The sequence below is a fragment of the Scomber scombrus genome, chromosome 20 (genome assembly GCF_963691925.1).
Source record: "Scomber scombrus chromosome 20, fScoSco1.1, whole genome shotgun sequence".
NCBI classification, from domain to species: domain Eukaryota; kingdom Metazoa; phylum Chordata; class Actinopteri; order Scombriformes; family Scombridae; genus Scomber; species Scomber scombrus.
The window spans coordinates 8,320,078-8,326,077 of record NC_084989.1 but is presented as its reverse complement, the minus strand read 5'-3'; positions in this window follow the sequence as shown (position 1 = coordinate 8,326,077).

Genomic DNA, 6,000 nt, shown 5'->3' with positions numbered 1-6,000 from the left:
TGGTTACGGAGGGTTTTGTTAGTGGGGAGAAGGACTTTGAATTTGGACTGGGGTGATGTGGGAGTGGGAGTGGGTGAACAGGCAAGCAGCATAGTTTTGGATGTACTGGAGTTTATATAGGGATTTGGATGATGTACAATTAAGACTGCTGTTGCATTAGTCAATTATGGATGTGATGAAATCATGGAATAAAGTTTCGGCAGAAGAGGATGAGAGTGATTGGTGAAGACAAGCTATGTTTTTTAGATGGAAAAAGGCAGTTCTGGTGATTTGATTGACATGGTGTTTGAAGGAGAGATTGCTTTTGAAAATGACTGAGATTGCAGGTGTGTGGGGAGGGAGACAGAGTGAAATTATCGATGGTGAGACAGAAGTTGTGAGTGGTTTTGGTGACAGATTTGGGGCCGATGAAGATCACATCTGATGTATCACAGTTTAGCTTAAGGAACTTGGCTTGCACCCATGATTTAATACTACACTTATCATAATTTAATCATAATTTGACAGATTGCTTTTCACTTACATCTTTGATTCATTTAATTAGCTGGTTACTGAGCATGACAGTGAGAAGCTTACACTTACTTTTAGGTGTGCTTAATGCTATCAAATCAGGAAAAAGTGCAGAAAAAAGACAGATAAAGAGTAAGTTGTTAACTTTACAGAAGACAAAATACTAAAGATATCAGACAAAAGCAAAACTCTTTTATTTTCTTTGGCATGTGAGCTTTGTGACTTTTTATTTGACCCCGCGTTTGTTCAGTCTATCAGTTTATCAGAGTGTTGACGCTGCGGTTGCACACGCTGTTTGTCCACAGCACACACTACAGCCATGGAAAACGGCCAGTGTGTACTCAGGTTGATACTATACACACTGCAGAGAGGAGCATGACACAGAAACCAAACACATTCTGTTACTTCATATCTCCACAGTTGCATATTCAGTCATTTGCTTTATTTTTTGACTTTGACGTGAGAGTACAATTGAGCAGAATGTGACATGAGACTCATATTCATCTCTTTGAAAAAAGTGTCACATTGTTAAAGACGGTCAGACCGCAAATTTCTAAAAACACAAATTCTGATGTTGTACTTCCCTCTAAGTGTCCACCAAAGTATTTGAAATAATTAAATCTGGCTTTTTACAAAACAGAAAACATATTTAAACCACCTTTAAATCTACCGAATATTTTGAAGCTGCAAAACATCCTAAATCATGTAAAAACATAAACTTAACACAGAAAACAACACACTCTACTCTGCAGTTATAAGTTGCTGTGATGCAAAAAGTAAAATGACCTCCCGCTCCTCCCACACAGGTGTTTTCAGTTGTGACTGATTACACAGTCTGGATGTGTACAGACTGCTTGATTGGCCCGTCCTTCCCTCTCCTGTTGCACATGTTAAGGTGGAAGCAGTTGGCTGTGAGCACAATTAGCCAACAGGGAGCTACATGGTCTAAACAATGAATAAATATTGTATGTAATCACCACATAATCTTAGTGCAAATATGGACTACCCTAATCCTATTTGCAATAATAAAAATGAATATAAACAAGTTGCTAAAAAGACTCTTTATGGAGCAATTACTATCTATACAGGTATGCCTGTGAATTTAAGATGGCTTCATGCATATCTGTGCCCTCTAAGGTGAATGAAAGTGACTACAAATATTAATTGTGGGTGAAGTAAATGTTCAGAAGCCCTTGTATTATTTTACATAACAAAAGAGTCTACAGGAGGAGGATGTTGGGGTGGATGGAGAGGCCAGTAAAAAGTTGGACTGTTTCCCTACTGATAGCCAGCATTACTTTCTTTTAAGCATGACCACCCTAACCCTAACTATTTTATTTCAGAAGCAGATGTTGAGATGTTATCCTATCAGTGGTGACACATCAGAAAATGTGTTGATCTGATTGGCATGGACCATTGACATATTTTCTCTTTTAATTGTTGTTTTGTCTATCTAGTAAAAGTTGCAGTTGGCATTTCACAATACAGACAAAATAAATAATTACTAACAGAGTTAAGTCTGTTCTCTCATCTATAGTTAATATAGAATATAATTTGTCATAAAACATCTCAGTTCCAAATTTCAGATAGAACATCGGAAACTTAGGGCTGATCAGATCTCACTATATGATCTAGTGAATCTTGGAGTGTAAAGGAAATATTGAATGACCCATATCAGGACCACTCAAAAACAGTCAATATTTATTTACCACACTTTTTATAGCTCCAGAGAGGGGATTGTATGTACTCACCGTAATACCTAATAATATCACATACTTCAGCTTTCTTTTTCTATGTGCAGCTACAGCATTATCAAGGCATTTCAGCTGGTTCAGCCAGCCTCGCTGTCCTAAATAGAATTATTTCTCAATCCCATTGTAGTTCCATTCACAGAATAACCAGTTACATTTGGTTGTGGTTTCCAGTTACAGGTGTATCTATCTATGGCCCAGTAAAAGGTAGTCACTGCCTCGCTGCAACATCAAAACTGCTCCACTCATGTGATGGTGGCTGATGCCAGCTCCACCTTCACTTCTGTCTCCCCTGGAATGAGAGCAATATTTGACATCCATCAACTGCTTTAAGCCACGATGGGATTCACTCTTTACATTTCAAACATTCCCTGTGCACAGCTGGAAAACCACCAAGAGTGTCAAGTATTTTAAAGCAGTGGGAAAAGTATGATAAAGCCTGAATCCCGATGGCTTAACTCAGAGCCGCTGCACAATATTTTCGCTTCAACAAGATGTAACCCCTCAGTCTCACTTCTCAATCACTTTGTGTCCCATGTGTTGTCTCACTGTGCTGATATGATGGGGCCCAGCACTGAGTAAACAGACTGCACTGATGTACGTGAATCACAAGATAATGAAGAAATCCTTTTTCTTCCTCAAGTCTACAAAGACATGGTCCTGCATACAGAAAATGAAACGTGTCTACACCTTTTTTCAAGCAAGAAATGCAATATCTCTAACACAAGTGCAATCAAACCCAATTATACACAATTACAACCTTTAAGCTGAAAACGTCCCATTTTTGTTGAAACTCCTTTTTTAGCTGTGATTTTGTTGTTGTTTAATTTATTGGTTGGTTTATATGGTTCATAATGGTGGTTTAAGTGTGCAAATGTGTGTATAAATTCTGAATATTTCTTTGGTAATCATGGCAATAAAACACTGTTAACTGTTAACTTTGAGAATAACTTGCGATTCCATACACTGTAGGACTATTTGACATTTCCCACAAGAAAGAGGATACAACAGCAATGTGTTGGTAGAAATCCTAGATGTGTAACACTTAATCACCAGCAGTGAGACATATTACCCTGGTAACATCACTGTGGAAACTCTCAGGTGTCCTGGTCTCCAAAGGAATCTGTACCTTTTGAAAAATGGAGCCTTGAAAGTATTCATTAGTTAGCCAAGCATTGAGATTACCCTGCTAATGCCAGTGTGATTTAAAAGGAAGAATGTGGGCCAGAAGAGAAAAAAAAGCTCACCCTCTCAAAAGAACCATTTCTAAAGGGAAAAAATAGTGTGAAAGAACAATTTCATTCAAGCTCTGTGAGCGTTTCGAGCTGAGCACCGGCTTTAGTATCCATTAATGGACCAACTGTACTGTATGTCTGGTTTCACTGAAGAGAAAACTGGGCACTGAAAAAAAAAAGAAAAAAAAGAAGCACCGACCACTCAGTGCCCACTGTAGGAAAAAGAAACACTGATCAATAAGTGCTGTGTGCGGTTCAATAAGTGCATTGATCATCACGCAAACAAACACATCACATCACCATAGCGGGAATAAGAGTGCTGGGGAAAGGTCAATACCTCTCAACCCGATCTAATGTAAGTCTGCTTAGGCTTGTTTTTGCTTGTCGTTTTACACAGGATCAGAAAAGAATGTCTGAGGTCCAGAAACACAATATACACTAAAATCTGATGTCAAGTATTTACTCTAAGCATGTGTGCTCCTGAGTAGATTTTGCATAATTTTTATGGCAGATTATGTCATTAATTTATGAAAATGCAATACGTCTGTATATACACAATACTGTACACACCTTTCAGGCAGAGCTGTCCAGTCCTATTCCTGTTCAAAGTTTTCAAATTTCTCTGCAATGCATTCAAAAAATCCACAGTAAATCATTTAAAAAATAATAATTACAGGGATACAAAATAGCTAAAGGTAAAGATCCAAAACAGTTTTTTTATCAGGCAAAGTCACATTTTATAATGATGAGCTGAACAAAGTTGACATTCATTGTGAGAGTGAGTCAGGTACAAGTCAAAACAGCCTTGAATTTATAGTAAAGCTGAATAAGATTGGGTCTGTATGTTTGTAAAGCAGCTACTATCAGTATTTATATATTAACTACTTATATGTGAAAGGGATCACTTGTACTGATGAAACCAGTGAGGATTATTGAACCACCCTGCAGTTGTATTTAGCTCTGGTGCTTTATAGCAACTTTTAGCTCATTGTTTTGGTTTTTGCATGCAACTTTGCTGTTTTGGTTTACTCTTATTGCTATCATAGCATAAGTTTTGGATGTTTTTCGGCAAAAAAGCCATCAGGAGGTGGTGGAGACCAAAAACAGAGCTAATAGGAGAGTGATGGACCATATTGACCAAACACACAATTCCAGGTGAATACTAATGTTGCTTTATACTATCTGCTGGATTGTTAATAGGTACCTGTTTGGTATCAGTTCATTATCTTAAAACGTGACCCCCAAGTGGACAAAAATCACTCAAGGCAGTTTTAAGGAATAGTTTGACATTTTGGCAAATATGCTAAAAAGGATTTAAACCACTTTTATGTCTGTAGGCAAAATATGAAGACATAGTCAGGAGATGATTAAACACTGGTAGCAAGGTGAAACAACTAATTGTGCTCTGTCCAAATGTAAAATAATCAGCCTACCAGAACTTCTAAAGCTCACTAAATAGCACAGTATAACTCATTGGTGAGACTCAAAGAAGATGTTGAGCTTAGCCAGGAATAGTCCCCATAAAACCTTAATTTGTCCCATCTTTTGGCAGAAAGTAAATTAGCGCATGGCCTTTAACTTTAACCATCTCTAACTTTCAATATGTGCTTTATTCCATTTCAAACATGTTTTCTGCTTATTAACGCATGTCAAATTGTAGAGATGTTTTACTGGCCTCCTTGAGATAAGGAAACACATTAGATGTTTCCAGTTTTTCATTTGGGCAAACATTTTAGTCATTCCAATAATGTGCTCCTGTGCCTTCTTGTGTCCTCTGTGATGCGTTTGGCAAAATATCTGACAACTGAAGTATGACTCAAAAACAAAAGAATCCAAGGATGGTGGATGAATAAAGATCCTCAAAGTTTATTTGGGCACCAAGGATGCGTCAGATAGCAACTTGGCTCCATAACAACTGGAAAAAGCCCCAAGATTCACTGCAAGTATGATGCATTGGGTTCACTATAAAAAACTGCTTTGCATCTTCAATTGTGAACACACAGTCCAATTGATTGTGTCAAGTTCTTGATTTCTTTGGAAGTTAGTTCTCTCAAAGACAGCGTGACAAGTTTTGAGCTGCATTGTTAGCTTTGACACTCACCTTTTCATCTGCACAAATGTGACAAAGACACTTGTCCCCTACGGTGGACTGTAACTGCCACAGACAGTTGTTACATTACAGGAGTATGCAAGCTAATTACAGCACAGATCCAAAGAAACACGAAGCGAGGAAATGAAATGTCTTTGTTGAGTCACTGATTCCCAACAGATGAATTCCACACTGTTTTTGCTACAGGGCAGAAAAAACCCATCCATTGCCCCTTTAAACACCTTTCACCGCTCATTTTCACAAAGCACATTACAGGGAGGAGATAATCCAGCAGCAGCGGATGGTTTGCTCCGAGGTATTTTGGTGATGCTTCATGGTTGGGTCAGCCAACAGCTGTTGGAGGTGAGATATCTAGGATGAAGTCCTCTCCCCAAACGGCATCAACTCTATTTTA